Here is an 18,185-nt window from a genome sequence, read left to right on the forward strand (position 1 = left end):
AAGAAGATCGTGAGGAATACTCCCCACTGTGCCTGGTCTCCACGGCTGTAGACGTGAGTTTTCGGGGGCAGGGAATCAGAATCATAGAGTTTACAGTGCTAATGGAGGTCATTCGGCACATCGTGCCTGCACCGGCTCTTTGGAAAGAGCATCCTACCCAAGCCCACACCTCCACCCAGTACCCTCACTCGACACTAAGCGCAATTTTGGACACTAAAGGAAGTTTAACATGGCCAATCCACCAAATCTGTACATCTTTGGACTGTGGGTAGAAAACCTGAGTACCCGGAGGAAACTCACGCACACACAGGGAGAACGTGCAGACTCACAACTTCCATGTGCTAAGAAAAGGGATTGATTAACCAAAGACTGTTATTGAAATTGTTCAGACAAGTGAAAATGAAACATAAACAGAGAATACACAAGCAGGAACCGGTAATCGGAGCTTAAACTTCAGGTTTGAATATGCAGTGCTGAGATCATCATTGAAATACACAAGTGTCCACCCTGGGATTCCGTGCAATTGGAGTTCTGCTTTTCCTAAAAAATAACTATCAGAATGAAATATTTCCTTGAACAGAACAGAGGAATTTGACTCTGTATTTAACCCCAGACAGAATTTGGATGGTGAATGTTTGATGAACATTGTAGACGAAGCTTTACTCTGAAACGATGGAATTTAGGATCAGAGGTGATTCAGTCAAATGCTTCAAAATAATAATTGATATTGTACAGCCCGTGTGTGTCTCTGTCAGCTTTGAAACATGTACTGTATAATTTCATTGTTTCTGTGTCTCGCTGTATCTCTAAATGTCCCTCTCTTTGAAAATAACTGGTTCATTTCCGAAATTACCACTGACTATAATTCAAAAGGGCTACATTGCCAATGAAGCAGTTTGTGACACCAAAAAATCATGAAATGTGTTTTAGAAATGTCCGTATCCAAGCTGCTGTGAGGATGTTCAGAGTCTTTGTGTGACTTGGGTCCCACAGGCTCTCACCTGGGTAAATTGTAGTGATGCATTGAGCTCAAGAAGGGATAATTATGTGCACAGCAGCTTGGTGTATTGCTGTATTAACGGAGACCAGCCATTGTGACTGACTGTTACCACCGACAGAACATTCCCGTCCGCCTGGGAATTCCGTGTCGCGTCTTTTCGTCCGACGTCACTTCGTCCAACGACACTTCGTCCACGTCTTTTGGTCCAACGTCTTTTTGTCCGCCCGTCTTTTGGTCCAACGTCACTTCGTCCAATTATCCAATTACAAATTAACTCCGTATAAAACCATTTAATTGATAAAATGCACGTACAATACAGCAAGTGAATTTAATTGCTAAAATGCAAGTAATTGATAAAATGCAAGTAAAATGCAAGTTGAAAAATGCAGTTAAAAAGTTAAAAAATCTAAAAATGCAGTTATAAAATCTAAAAGTTTACTAATTACTTAAAATTCCCGAAATTACTTAAAATTGATGTAAATTGTAAATTCCCGAAATTCCCTAAAAGTTAGATTTCCAGAACTGTACCCGAGAGAGAATAATGGGGAGAGGACAAGATGATTTGATATTCTACAATTCCGACAGACACAGATATAAGTGGGAGTCTAATTGGATTTAGACAATGAGTGCAGTTCTGAAAGAAGCAGGTTTAAACTCGATTTTCGTCGAGTGATTAAAACCTCTGGTTGACAGTGGGTTCTGACATTACAGGTCTGAAATGATCAAATATTCCATCAGATACAATGGCTCTCATCACGCTGGAGCATACATGGGTGAATATCCTGCAGCTTATCTTAATAATGTCTGGAGATCAAGCAGCACAAATGCAGAACTCAACTTCAAGAGGCGAAAAAGGTGGAGAGGATCCTTGAGCAGTAACATTGAAAAACTAAATTAAACTATTTGTAATTGGATAATTGGACGAAGTGACGTTGGACCAAAAGACGGGCGGACAAAAAGACGTTGGACCAAAAGACGTGGACGAAGTGTCGTTGGACGAAATGACGTTGGACGAAAAGACATAGCACCGGGAATTCTACACCCCAAATGGCTGTGGAGACTCAGTCATTGTCTCTGTTCAAGACTGAGATTGACGGATCACAAGGGATACGTGGGTACTGCAGGAAAACGATGGTGACGTGGAATATTCACCATGATCATGTTGACTGAAGGAGCGAGCTCGAAGGACTAAATTGCTCCTTTTTGTTCTGGTCTGTTATTCCTAATTATTATTCTGTTTATCTATTGGAGATTCTGTGGGAACGTGGGATGGAAGTGAATTTTACTACGTTTCTGATTTGGATATTGGAGTGAGCGGCATTTGCGATTAGTTGTGTTTCGTTGACATTTTACGATCTTTTTTCAATAAAACCGCCATTGTTTTTGGAAGCCATGATGTGGAGATGCCGGGGTTGGACTGGGGTGAGCACAGTAAGAAGTCTTACAACACCAGGTTAAAGTCCAACATGTTTGTTTCAAACACGAGCTTTCGGAGCACTGCTCCTTCCTCACCTGAGGAAGCTCGTGTTTGAAACAAAACTGTTGGACTTTAACCTTGTGTTGCAAGACTTCTTATTATTTTTGGAAACACTGTATCGTTGTCTTTGATTCATGCTTGACCGGAGCATTGCTTGCAGTTCTGGGCACCGGCCTTTCAGCAGCTGTGAAGGCATTAGAGACTGTGTAGCCAGTGATTCAGTATTTTATGGGCTTAGAATAGTTAGGAGATTATAGCTGACTGCCGCAGACACTATGGGCTGAAGGGCCTCTTCTATACTCTAGACCTCTATGACACTATGACTGTCGGTCCATGGAGGAGAAAGCCTCAAGGACATCAATAGATTGAAGATGTTGGGGGGGGTGTGTGATCGTCATGAAAGCACACCTACCTGCCCATCCTGAAACAGAGTTTTCCAGAGAACACACTGGGACTGTGTGTGATCCTGATGTAGAGCACACCGATCTGTCCATCCTGAAGCAGATTTTAGCAGAGGCCTCAGTGGGGCGGTGGATGATCCTGATACAGAACACACTGACCTGTCCATCCTGAAGCAGAGTTTAACAGAGGCAACACTGGGGCTGTGTGTGAAACTGATACAGAGCACACTGACCTGTCCATCCCTTATTTTGTTTCACAACAAAGAAATGTATTTTATTCCAAACGTATATGAAACGTTACAACACATAAATAGTTCGAGAACCAAACTTGCCAACAGACAAAGAGAAAATGGATGCATTTGTTTCCCATTTTCCAACCCTTCCACGCAAAATCACTTACCTGCACGTACGTAAACTCACTTCCTCTCGGAGCTCTACCCTCTCGTTCAATTCATCGATACTGACAAACCATTCTTCCAGTTTCTATTCCTTCACCTTCACCACCCCCACTTCTCTCGATTTCCTATACGTGCCATCAGCTTCACCCCCCTCAACCCCGGCACGAAACCGTGGTTTTCACACAACGGTTAACACCGACATTTCCTCTATCTTAAGTGCCTCCACAGATAGTTCCAGATCTTCACCAAGGACTGCATCAACGGGCACACGTAGTATCTGAACGGCGCCATTGACAACGCTTCCGTCACCATAGCCCTTAAGATTGACACTACCAGGTTTGTCCTCCATCCAAGCCCATTCTACCCCCTCTCCTTCCCACCATCGCCTCACATTCTCCATGTCCGCCGCCCAATAGTGATGTAGCAGGTTCGACAAAGCCAATTCTGCCGACTGCCTCTGCCTCCGTAACAGGTTCCTCTTAATATTTGTCACTTTCCCTGCCCAAACAAAATCCGAAATCATTATGTCTAGTTTCAGAACGAAAGACTTTGGCATACAGATCGGACATGTGTGGTGTGGACAGGAACCTCGTCAGAATGTTCATCTTTACCACTTGAAACCGCCCTGCCAAAGTCAAGTGCAACCTGCCACAATTCTGGAGACCCTTCCTAACCTCCTCCATTAGTTTTGTTAAATTCCATTTGTGAAGCATCTCTACCTGAACACCCAGGTATCTAAACCTTTTTTTTAGCCATCCTAAATAGCATCCCCCATAAATTGTCTCGCCGACCCAACTCATTAAGGTAAACACCTCGTTTACCTTTGCCGGCACCGACACCACATCCCCTGTCCCAGTCCGTCTCTTCAATATTTCCCAGGACGCTGCCTGCATCCGTAGCTGATGTGTTATCATTCGAATGGCTTTCACTCCGTATTTGTACTGCACCCCTCTTACCCAACGCAGTTGTCCTACCACGCTGCACTTTGGGAGTCTATCAATTGACCCTGTACGCGTTTCATCCTCGCCAATCCCTCAGTGGTGGGCACCCTCAAACATTCCCTATCTACCTTCACTACCTCGTTCAAACTGCCCCTCCTTTCCCTGTCCGCATGCTCCACTACCTCGTTCATTTGCCGTTCATACCCCCCCCCCCCCCCCCCCCCCCCCACCTTTCAGAATATGTATGCTACATCCAGGACCTCGTTCATTAGCCGTTAATACACACCCCTCCTTTCCCAATCCATTTATGTTTTGAACGTGATAATCTCCCCTCGGGCCACCGCTTTTAGCGTTTCCCTTGCCCCTGGGTTGTTGAATCTTCACGGGTCCACCACGCGCATCTTTTTCATAAACACACCAGGCTCCTTTTCCAACCGTAATCTACCCATTGACCAGGGGTTCGATCTATCTACCCTGGGCTCCAGGACACAACTGAAATCTGATCCCATAATCAACTGGTGCGTGCCGAAGTCCGGTATTTCTCGCAACAAACCCTCATAAAACCAACATCATACCAATTTGGGCATACACATTCAGCAACACCACTGGCATCCCTTCTACTACCCAACTCACAATTACATATCCCCCACCAGTGCAGCCTTTCTCCCACCTCAATTCGGTTCAACATAATCATTTGCCAGAGTGGCAACCCCTGCCCAAAGGCCGTCCCACTGTCCCCACTCCTCCGCCCTTACCTCTCTGTGCTGTGAAGAAGGCTCCCCGCTGACCTCCCCCTCCCCAATCGAATAGGGACTCATTTTAAACCACATGACATCTTCCACAAGAACTGCATGCAGAGAAAAAAACAACACTTCCTTCACGCTCATCATCCTCGTTTTCTTACAGATCAAATTGTCACAACCCGTAACTTTGAACCAGACCCTGAGGGGAAAGCCTCACCCACCCACCCCTTCCTGATCCTAACCTGCTCTTTGACGGGGATATGTGTCTCCTGACGAAAGGCAACATCCGCTTTCAAGCTCCTCAGGTGCGCAAAGACCCGAGATCTTTTGACCGCCCATTGAGAACTCTCACATTTCACGTTATCGGCCGTACCGTCGCAATACCCTTCTATTCCCCACTACCGTCCGCCATCCTGCCAATTTGGTCAATGCCCGTTAATTTCACCCTCTACCGGGTCCATCCAAAATTTCCCCTTTCTTCGCCCCTGACCATTTTTCTTCTCCAAACGCACTTTGTCACATCACCCTCTATTCTCCAACCATCCCGCTCCACGTACCCCTCCCCCTGCACCCGACTCACACCGCCTATGGCTACATCGTTCAGCCTTTCTCCCACCTCACTTGCGTTCAACATAATCATTTGCCAGCGTGGCAAATCCTGCCCAAAGGCCCACCCACTGTCCCCGCTCCTCCGCCCTTACCTCTCTGTGCTGTGAAGAAGGCTCCCCCTCCCCAAACGAATAGGGACTAATTTTAAACCACATGACATCTTCCCCAAGAACAACATACAGAGAAAAAACAACACAGCCCCAGGCAGCAGGAGAGCGGATGAGGACCGCAGTCCCCTCAACACACTTTTCACCCGGCTACCCTTTACCAATCCAACGGCAAAAAAATTCCTCCAGATCGGAGGAAAAGAAAAAAAAATTCCCTCCGACACCCACTCTTCCCATATTCCCAATTACATCACACTGCCAGCTGAAGGGATTCTGGGAGACTTTCGGAGAATTGTTCAGTTCAGTTCTCCAGTTTATGCACCTTAATAAAGTTATTGGTCGTTTCTAGGGTCTCAAAATAGTATTCATGACCTTCATATTTCACCCGAGAGAGAACACGCCGAACCTTTCTGCTGTCGACCGAGCACCGTCCTGGCTTTGGTGAGTCCCGCACTCCATTTTGTCACCCAGCTCCAATATCCCTGGTATATTGGGATCTTGTTCACTTTCCATTCACAGATGAGTTCCCCCCCTGGCCCACTGCAGAATCTTTATTATTGCCACGAATGTATGGAACCTCATGATCACCGCCCACGGCGGATCCCTCCTTTAGGCTTCTGCGTCAGAGATCTGTGTGCTCTGTCCACTTCAGAGCCGTTACCCAACGCCCGCTCCTCCAGCATTCCCTGGAAACGTTTCTCTTGTCGCTCGCCCTCCTTCAGAATTTATTCAATAGTTTCCCAACCGCTGACAGGAGACTCACTGGACTGTGCATGGGTTTCCTCCGGGTGCTCTGGTTTCCTCCCACAGTCCAAAGATGTGCAGGTTAGGTGGATTGGCCATGTTAAATTGCCCTTAGTTTCCAAAATTGCCCTAAGTGTGGGGTTGGGTTACTGGGTTATGGGGATAGGGTGGAGGTGTTGACCTTGGATAGGGTGCTCGTTCCAAGAGCCGGTGCAGACTCGACGGGCCGAATGGCCTCCTTCTGCACTGTAAATTCTATGATCACTTCGGCGGCCTCCAGCTGTGCTCCATGGCGGACTCAGACCGTGGACCTGGACCGAGGAGATCGTGCCGCCGAACGGCTGCGCGCCCCACCCAGACCACCCGCACAATAATAGCCCAGTCCCAATTGAGGCCCTCTGTACCCTCTGATTGGCCCCCTCCCCAACTATGGCTGCTGCAGACTCGAGAGTTTCCAGAACGGCAGGACCAGATTAGCTGCACACAATCAGGAATTCGGCAGGAAGGGGACGGAGAATAGCGGGGATGGCCTCCGGTAATGGCCTCAGTCGGTGGATACTCGGCGCTGCATACTCCCCGAGTACACCGCTTTCAGGAAAGGTGGGGCGAAGCAGCGCCGAATCGGCGCCAGTACTAATTTCATGCGGGAAACTGGATACTCCGCCCTGCCGTTGAGCGCGATTTTGACTGTCCGTGAGTGGAGAATCCAGCCCTATTTCTCTACGCCGTCTGGGGAACGGTGGAGAACTGTTGCAAAAGAGCCACCGATTCCCCGTTTTTCAGTGAGCTGGCAGCAGGTCAGCGGAGAGCACCTGGCTGTAGCTGCCGGTAGGGCGCAGAGAATTGCCATGTCCGTCGCCGCGTACACACGTGGCGGGGAACTGTAGTGGCCGCACTGTACTTCAGGGCGGAGCCTGTTCACGGACCCGGACCTCGAAATTGTGCTACATGTTCAGCCAGCACCCGCGCCCCGGACCACCCCCCACCACATTGCTCCTGCCCCGATAATGTCCTCCTGTACCCGCGGATCCGTCCTCCCGACTGTGGCGGCGCTGGACTGAGTCTGCAGCTGCCACACCGAGTCCCCGACGGATGAGACCACACGGGTCGCACATCGTCGGGAGCGTGGCCGGGCGAGGGCGGAGCATCAGGTGGCAGGCCGTCGATACGTGCCGTATTGTACTCCTGTTGGACGTTGCATTTGAGGGGGTGGAGAATCGCAAAAGCGGCGCTGCCCCCGCTTCGGTCAGGAAATGTGATTCTCCGGCAATTCGCCCAACGGGATTGGAGAATCCAGGCGTTAATGTCAGTGGCTGTATACGGTTTTCATGGAGTTCCTCTCCACTTTTAGCCGGCAGTATATGCTGTCGATGGTCGCCATTATATGGAGACACCGGCATTGCACTCTCAATGATTCTGTTTTACTCATGATTTAGTGTATTGTTAGATATCAAAGAGTTTTTCCACCCAAATAAATCAACTATTGCATGGACTTAGTTCGTGTCACGAAATGTATGAACGTGTTGGTGAGAAACCTGGCACCTGCCACATTAAGCCCATTTCTCGTATCATAGGATGTTCAGATTAAGATCGTAACCGAACCAAATCATATGCTTTTCTCTTTGAAAGTGCTGTGATTTGCAATTTATTTAGATAACTTAGTCACAATAAATGACATTTACCGAGCCCTGTGACAAAATCGTGTAAAATACTTCGCAATCCATCTCAGCCAGAGGCATGTGAAGCTGAATCACAACTGAAATCCTATGAGACAAATGATTTGAAGTTTGCCAAGATTAGCTCGTGGAAAAGATCCACAGTTGGTCGTTAGTGTATTTTTTAAATGAAAGTAACAATAATATTAACTTGGAAATAAAATCAGAAAATGCTGGACAATCTACCATGTATGAAAGTATCTGTGAAGACAGAACGCAGTTGACGTTTCGAGTCCGTTTGGCTCTTTGTCAAAACTAGAGAGTACCGGAAATGATATAACATTAAACTCTTGTAGTGGGGCGGGGCGGCTGGAATAGTGGGGCTGGCCAGTGGACCACCGATGGGTGCAGATTGGCAAAGATGTTGTGGGCAAAAATTCAAAGTGAATTTAACTGTTGCTGATAATTACTAAGACGGGTGCATACAGTCACACATTAAGCGATCAGGTTGCGTTAATGGCAGAACAGGGATTTTAAAAAGTATGTCTAAGGATGACTTGCGACTGGGAACAGATGGCCCTGGTGGGGTGAGGAAGGGAAGACAATGTTGAGGGGAAAAATCAATAATTAAATAAAAGTGAATTGATCGAAATAAAAATGTGGTGGAGGTGGGTGGAGGAGAGAACTCACAGACTGGAGTTGCTGAACTCAATGCTGAGACCGAAAGGTTGCACTGTGCTTCAGCAGCAGATGTTTTTCCCGTTTGAGTTGGATGCACTGGAACATTGTTGGAGGCAATGGACGGAATTGTTGACATAACAGTGGAACGACGAGTTGAAGTAACAAACGACAGGAAGGTCTGGGCCCTGCTTGTGGATGGTCGGATGGTATTCTGCGAAGCGGTCACCCAGTCTATATTTGGTCTATCCAATGTAGTGCAGACCGCATTGGGGCAGCGAATACAATTAACCAGATCGAAGGAGGTAGACGTGAAGCGTTGCTTCACCTGAAGAGCGTGTTTAGGCCGTTGCTTGGTGAGAAGGTAGGAGTTAAAGGGGCAGGTGTTGCAGCTTCTGTGATTGCATGGAATTGTGCAGTGGGAGCAGGTGGAGTTGATGGGGTGACTACGGTATGCCGGAGGAAACGGTTCCTGCAGAAAACTGACGGGGTCAGTGAGGGAAAGCAGATGTTGGAATTGGCCGGAATGGCGGAGGATGATCCTTTAAATGCAGAGGTTGTTGGGGTAAAAGGTAAGGGGTAGGCTTTACTTATACAAAGAAATTGATTCTGGGAAGGAGACGAAACGGTGAGAGCAGAAGTGCAGAAGATGGGTCGGACACAGTTGAGCGTCCATTCAACAACTGTGCGTAGAAAACGACCAAGAAAGAATGAAGACATGACGTCAGCACCGTTTTGGAAAGTGACATCTTCGGAATATGTGTGATGGAGGTGAAGGAACTGGGGAAATAGGATGGGGTACTTACAAGGTGTGTGGAGTGCTGTAGTTTAGGTAGATGTGGAGTAGGCTTGCAATGGATACTAGAGCATAAGCTATACCCAGAAAGCTTACAGAGAGTTCTGCTGATGTAATAGTTGTATCGGAGATGTACCATGTGAAGATGATAGAGGGGTAGAAAATGGAGGCAAAATTGATAAACGTTTCCTTGTCCAGACGGCAATATGAAGCGGCACCGAATAGCCATCGACGTGTCCGTCAAATAGTTCTGGGCCTGAATAGGATGTAACAGGGGATTTCACAATTATCCATGAAGAGACAGGCAAAACTGCGATCAATACAGGTTCCTATAACCACGCATATGGTGTTGCAGAAAGTGAGACAAGTCGAGAGGAATTGTTCAATGAGAGAACAGATTCAGTCAAACGGAGGAGAGCGGAGGTAAATGGAGATTGTTCAGGCCTTCGTTCCTGGAAGAAGTGGAGAGCCTTCAGAACATCCAGGTGGGGAATTGAAGTATAGAGTGATAGGAAGGATTACATTTGTAATGTTGGAATAATAAGCAGCGTAGTGAATTAAAACTGCTACTGTCAAGATAAGTTAATTTCAATATGAACCCCGAGAATAGCTGAATATTGGTAATGTGCGTAATAAATTGTGAAAAAATAATCTTTGGTTTCGGGAAAGCGACATGGCATAAAGATGAATATGCATGATAAATTGTTATTGGTAGACGTGGTATGTGAGTCCGAGAGTATAGCTTCCTAGTTTTCGCATATTATGATGTCAATCAAGATTACATCGATTACTTTAATGCAGAATAAACTTCGTTTAAATAGTTTGAAATCTAGGGTTGTTCCGTTCTCTGAATCCAGGTATTCGAATATTTTGACAACTATCAACAGAATTTAACCTAATTGCGCTAAACGGTAATATAGAAATGTATTGCAAGGTGGATGGATTAATTTGCAATGCAGACAAATGTGTGTCCTATCATTGTTGTCGCTTCCGAACTGTTAACATCTGCTGCTCCAATGTTGACTGCCGTTATTGCGCACAGGAGACAATTTATGTTGTCGTCACTCAATGATAATCAAGTCAAGTTGCTCCCCACTTTCCCACCATTACAATATGCACATCCTGGGCACACTAATTTGCTCAGACAGTGGGAAAGGATTCGAATTAATCTAGCAGTGGGATGGCCACGTATACAAGGTTCAGCGGAGGCGCAATCGAGCACAACAACAAAAGATTGAAAGCAGAATAGATAAGAAACGAATGGCAGCGACATCTGGCACCAAAAACAAACAGGGCCCCGCAGGGAAAAAAGGGAATGGGAAAGGGAATGACAAAAAGACACGACTTCAGTCTTTATGTTTAATTGTGCAGAACATTCACAATAAACTGGATGATTTAGGTGGAAAATAAATGCATAACGCTATGCTATAGTCGGGGTTACAGATATATGACTGCTTAGAATCATAGAATCATAGAATTTACAGTGCAGAAGGAGGGCATGCGGCCCATCGCGTCTGAACTGGCTCTTGGAAAGGTCAACTCCTCCACCCTATCCCAGTAACCGCACCCAACACTAAGGGCAATTGTGGACACTAAGGGCAATTTATCGTGGCCAATCCATCGAACCTGCACATCTTTGGACTGTGGGAGGAAACCGGAGCACCCGGAGGAAACCCACGCACATAAGGGGACGATGTTCAGACTCCGCACAGACAGTGATGCAAGCCGGAATCGAACCTGGGACCCTGGAGCTGTGAAGCAATTGTGCTGTCCACAATGCTACCGTGCTACCATTCCACAATGCAACCTGGCTGCCCTGTGGTCACCTGTGATCGAAATAGATCATCCAGGACTATTGATCATTTCTGAAGGAGAGACAAAATGGAAAAGGCGGGTGGGGTTGCATTGCCTGTTGCGGTGGAAAGTAACAGAAGCGGAAGGAAGGATAGCCGCTCCAGCGATATGGAACCTTGTGGGGAGCGTCGAGAAAAACCACGGAGGAAAAACAAACTTTGCTGAGGATTGTATATAGACTCCTAAACCGTAGTGGTGACGGAAGGGTGGCATCATAGTAAGAGCAAACAGTGGTGATTTATTCCGGACTGGTGCAAAAATAAAAGGGGAACGATGGCCAAACAATGCCTGAAAAGTAAAAATTGAGACATTATTATTTCAATGGAAGAGGCACACAAATTGCTCAGAAAATCAGTGTACATGAGGATTGAGAAAAGTTTCGAATTCAGCAAAATAGGAAAAAGGGACTGATAAAGCAGGGGAAGTAGAGGACGAGAGCATGCTTGCGCGGAACATAAAAAAACTGACTGCAGATTTCTCAAAACATGTACAGTTTAGGTTACTGTATTGGAGTTGAGCGGGTGGCTGGGTTTAGGTATGCTCCTCTTTCAGGTGGTGAATGCAGACTCGATAGTGATAATGGCCTCCTCCTGCACTGTAGAGATTATATGGGATTATATTTGAAAATCGTATACAGGTATTTGAAGATAATTAAATTGGTTAAGACAAATGCAGTCAGAAACTCGGATTTATAATGGGAAACAAATAAATGGCTGACCAATTGAATATATACATTGGTTCTGTGTTGAAAATTGATGCCACAAATAACGTACCAAAGATGGTGGGAAACATATGGTTGAGTGAATGGGAGGTAGGAACGGAAGCAAACCAGTATTTGTGTGAAATGGTGCTGGATAAATCACTCGCAATGAATCTGATAAATCACCAGTGCCTGATAATCATCCACATACCATAATACTGAACGACATGGCCGTAGAAATAATGTAAATAATGAAATCTTCCACGATTCTACCAAGTCAGAAACATACACTGTAGATTGGCAGGGAGATAATGTAACCTCACTATTTAAAAAGAGAGACGGAGAGAAACAAAACTGAATAATAGACCAATCAGCCTGACGTCAGTTGTGACCTAAATGCTAGACTACAGTAAAAAAGATTTAACAGCAGATAACTTGGAACAGAATGGCAGGATCGGACAGAGTCAGGCTGGGTTTACGAAAGGGAAATCATGCTTGTCAAATCTACCGGAATCATCGAGAATGTAAGAGTTGATAAGGTGGAACCAGTGAATTTGGTCGTTTATGAACTTTCATAAAGTTATAAGGAAGGTCCTATATGAGAGATTAGCTTGCAATTTAAAGCGCATTTGATTAGTGGGAATGTAATGAGATAGATATAAATCAGGTTGATCGACAGAAAACAAAACAAGCGTAGGAATAACGTGTTTTTTCCCCAAGTGGCAGCAGTAACTAATGTGTACAAAGTGTATTGATGATTTAGATGACGACACTAAATATAATATCGCCAATATTTGCATAACTCTGGGCGGAGGGTGAGCTCTGAGGTGGAAGCAGAGATGTTTCAATGCGATTGGGACCAGTTGACCGAGTGGGCTAATGCATATTAGATGCAATGCAATGTGGATAAATGAACATAGAACATAGAACAATACAGCGCAGTACAGGCCCTTCGGCCCTCGATGTTGCACCGACATGGAAAAAAAAAACTAAAGTCCATCTAACCTACACTATGCCCTTATCATCCATATGCTTATCCAATAAATTTTTAAATCCCTTCAATGTTGGCGAGTTCACTACTGTTGCAGGTAGGGCATTCCACGGCCTTACCACTCTTTGCATAAAAAACCCACCTCTGACCTCTGTCCTATATTTATTACCCCTCAATTTAAGGCTATGTCCCCTCGTGCTAGCCACCCCCATCCGCGGGAGAAGGCTCTCGCTGTCCACCCTATCTAACCCTCTGATCATTTTGTATGCCTCTATTAAGTCACCTCTTAACCTTCTTCTCTCTAACGAAAACAACCTCAAGTCCATCAGCCTTTCCTCATAATATTTTCCCTCCATACCAGGCAACATCCTGGTAAATCTCCTCTGCACCCGTTCCAAAGCTTCCACGTCCTTCCAATAATGAGGCGACCAGAACTGTACGCAATACTCCAAATGCGGCCGTACTAGAGTTTTGTACAACTGCAACATGAAGTTATCACTTTGTTCGCAAGTACAGGAGGGCAGATTATAGCCTGCATTCCTAATATTGGAAGATGTGGATGTGTCAGAAGTCCATGTTCACCAATCGCTGAATATGGCATGCAGATGCAGCAGGTGGTAAAAAAGAAAACTATTTGGACCTTCATAGCGACCGGATTCGAGTGCAGGAGAATGGCTGTCTTGCTGCAGTTATACAAACCGTTGGTGAGAGCACACCTAGAATATTGTGCGCAGTTATGATCTTTTCTGACGAATGATGTTCTTACTCGAGAGGAAGTGCGGTCAGACATGGTTGCCAGACTGTTACGAGACTGATAGAAGGAGTGGGTTAGGATTATATACGCTGGAATTAAAAAAAACTGAAGGGACTCTCATAGAACATTTCGAACAGGATCAGAGAGCGTAGATGCAGGAAGGAGTCGAGAAGAAGGCACCACTGTCGAACTACTCGGGCAAAACATTCATGACTGAGATTAGGAAATGTGTCATCACAGAGAGTGCCGAGTCTGTCGAATTATATAAAACAAAGAAGTTGAGGCTAAACAATTGTGTAATTTCAAGAAGAAGACGTTAGGTGTAGCCACTGGGGCGACAGCGATCAAGCGATGTGGACGGAAATCAAGAACAGGTTACTGAGTTGATCAGCCTTGAGCATAACAAATGGCGAAGCTTTCCAAGGGCAGAATCGCACATTCCTGCTCATATTCTCCATGTTTCTATATCGGCAGCCCTTCACCGTGTCCAATTAGTGTAAGGACGTCGCTGGATGGATTCTGAAAGCCGTTCAGAAATTTTTGCAACCGTTCAACAGAGAACATAGAACATTACAGCGCAGTACAGGCCCTTCTGTCCTCGATGTTGCGCCAACCTGTGAAACCACTCTAAAGCCGATCTACACTATTCCCTAATCATCCATATGTTTATCCAATGACCGTTTGATAGAATGTAGAACTCTCAACGATTCTGTTTTACTCATGATTTAGTGTATTGTTAGATATAAAAGAGTTTTTATCCCCAAATAATCAACTGTTGCATGGACTTAGTTCGTGTCACGAAATGTATGAATGTGTTGGTGAGCAACCTAGCACCTGTAACACTAAGCCCATTTGTCGTACTATAGGACGTTCAGATTAAGATCGAAACCTATTGAGATCATTTGGGAAAATGAACATAGAATACACAACGAACATTTCCCATGGAAGTAACGTTCAAGGACTTTCTTCAGTTTGACATCCAGGGTTTTCTATGTATGTGAACAAACATCTGGCTGTTTAAAACGAATATATTTATCTGTTCACCGTTCCTCAATATTGTAAGCAATGACTTGGCTTTAACTATGTCTTTACCAACTTGTATTCATTATTATTGTGTCTCAAGTTCTACTGCACTTTGCTGAAGTAGGAAGTAAAACAACAGCTGAGCAGAACCTCCACTGAACGGCTTACCTGTCTCTGAATCAATAATTAGGAATACTCAATCCAAAGGCTGACAAGGCAGTTGGTAGTCATTTTATATTTATTTAATAAGTCTGTTGAACCTTATCACGTAATCTGGAAAGGGTTATATTGTTCTATACAGAGCTGAGTTGCTTTAAATGTTAATTTATTTGACAATCGCGAGAACGGGATATTTCAACACACCCTTGAACTGCTCTTTGAATCTGCTCTGAGTCACGCCGTAGATAAACATATTTGTGCAGGAACTTAAATTCTGGAGCATAAATCCGACACGGGCAAATACGTGCTTTGAGTCAGTGTAATCATTGTGTGTAGTTGCTGCAATGTTATAATATAAGAATTATACGAAATACGGTAACCACAGAAGTATGAAGCTGCTTGAAATGGAGGAGAGTAAAATAGCGGACTTCTTTCTACTCTCTATCTTTGGGCCAATGTGTGTCTCTCACTTGTTCTGACCCATCAGTCCTTTACGTACTCCTCTGGTAGCTAATATGTGGCTGACGGTCAGAGTATTAATCAGTAAGATTAAAACATTTGTGATAAATGGGGTTAGAATTGTATAAAACCAGTCAAAGGCCACCCATCCTTTCTCAGTAAAGTAGCTGAGCTTGACATCACAAAACCATGGTACGTTGTCGATTACCTCATGTGGTTCATATATATAATACCAAACAGAGCTTGTCAGGCTCAGCAAAATGCAAGTTGTTGATATAATTATTGTCGCTGTTCTTTTTGTGCAATATTTTGTTTCCTGATTTTGGAAACAGATAGCGGAAAAGCGATCAAATGATAAGGCGATAGTTAACCAAACTGAGCTGTCACTCGATGCACGAGTCAGGACAGCAATAACACTACATACAGGGGTAACAGAAAGCAACGAACCAGGATGAAATTTCAAACCGATCCGCAATAGTACGACCTCAGTGACAATGATCCGTCATCGCCACTGCCGGCATGTAGCTCGTGATGCATTTGGAGAGAAAACAGTTATTCCGGCAAAGCATGACAATTGCAATCAGGTTAACTGTAAACGAAAGAGAAATAGAGAGAGAGTGGGAAAATGAGGCAGGAATGTACTTGCAGATCACAGCAGTGACATATAAACAACAGATTCCATAATGTATATTTTATTGTGGGGCTCTTCCGGGCAGACAGGGAATAAAAACAAAACACTGAGCATCTCATGCTAGCAGTTGTATGACATTGAATCAGTTTCCGAAGCATCAATTTAACCATTTATATGCGGATGGAAATGGGAAACAAATTCAAGTGATGTATTACAAGAGAGCAATAACCAATCAAAATCCTGCGAAGAAACAAAACCAAGGAATATTATGGAAGTGAATGTCACATGAAGTGAAAAGGGTGAGTGTTGAATAAAATACCAGGAAAAGCCGTATTGTTGTGTGCCACATGAACCACGTTTACAGTGAGATTTACGACAAGGCGGAGCTCTGGGAAATTTAAAAAGACACAAGGGAATTTTACGGGTAGAAAGAACGCACAGACATAGAACATACAAGAAAAACCTTCCTCTTTTTCATATCTGTGAAGAACATAATCAAGTTAACATTCAGGATAATCACATTAATCAGGAGACGGAATGCGATTGATCTCCAGGACATGGAGATAAAGTTCCTGCTGGAGCATTTCTGAGCGATAGCGCATCCGTAATACAGCTTCTATGTTTGGGCTCCTCATCTAAAAATAATATCCACACGTTTGAAGCAATTCAGTGACTTTTCACAACTACTATCTGCGTGGCTATGGTGTGGTGGGAGGGGCGTGTTCCCGGCTTGTGCTTAGGTTTTGGAGAACTGGAAAGATCCGTATCAGTTCAATTCAGGAAGAACGGAAGTTGATCACTTTTAAACATGATTGATTATCATTGGTGTTAACACAGCAGTTGTTGAAGTGGTATTTCCCCAGCACTGGGGAGCAGTTTCACAACAAAAGGACCATTTCAAGCGGATTTGATAAATATATGTATATATCTCGGTGGCCATCGAATATCAGTTGGACGGCAGATAATTCTTGGCCAACAAGGGAGCTGGACTTTTTCGCGCGCATGTGGGATGAATGTAGAATTATAAATGGTGTAGCTCACTCGCAGTGTTTTTTTTTAAGGAGGAGCAGACTTGGGTAGCCAAATTTCTGTTCCTAATTCGTAGATTCGTACGGATGTACGTTAGTTGAAGAGGTTGTGCAATCTGCAGACGTAGAACTAATCCAATGCTCTTTTTCTGATTAATTTATTGACCTCGCTTTTCATCTGACCTAACTATTATTTGCCTCCATGTTTTCTGTGTTATGTTCAGGACAGAAATGACAGGAGCAGCACGTCTTCTTCCAATTGGTCACAATACGATCTTTAGTATTCAATAATCGTTTCAATATTTTCCGATTTTTTTACCACAGTTCCAAATATATATTTTTTCAATTTCCAACTGCTTGTTATAGAAAAACGTGGAAACAGAAAATAGTGGCAGGTCTACATCGTTCATCCCATTACGTGCGTTCCCCAGTTAAGTATGACCCTGGTTAGTTATGTATCTCAACGCCATATTACCGCACTCTCTCCTTATCACTTGACACTTTTTAAATGATAGACATCTATATATTTCCACCAGATATATATTAGGCGCCTTGGCTTCCGGAACTTTGCGTGGATAATAATTCCTGATGTTCGCTACTCTCTGAGGTAATAAGTTTTTCATAAATAGGTGCTCAATAGCCGAACCCTTATCCTCAGACTTTGACCCCTTTTTTGCCGCCCCCTACCTGCGAAAAGTTCATTGCATTGATTGATTTCACTTCCTGTCACATGTACCGAAGTACAGTGAAAATTATTTTTCTGTGCCCGAGGTAACTTATGTACTTAGTACTTATGTACTTAGTAGACATAAAGAATAATCAACAGGGAACATTGACAAATGGTACATCGACAAACAGTGATTGATGACAGTGTGGAACATGGGGCAGACAAAAGCAAATATATGAGCAGTACCAGCATAGGGCGTCGTGAATAGTATTCTTACAGGGAACAGGTCAGTCCGAGTAGGAGTCATTGAGGAGCCTTGTAGCTGTGAGGAAGAAGCTGGTCCTATGTCTGGATGTGCGGGTCTTCTTAA

The sequence above is a fragment of the Scyliorhinus canicula genome, chromosome 30 (genome assembly GCF_902713615.1).
Source record: "Scyliorhinus canicula chromosome 30, sScyCan1.1, whole genome shotgun sequence".
Lineage (NCBI taxonomy): Eukaryota > Metazoa > Chordata > Chondrichthyes > Carcharhiniformes > Scyliorhinidae > Scyliorhinus > Scyliorhinus canicula.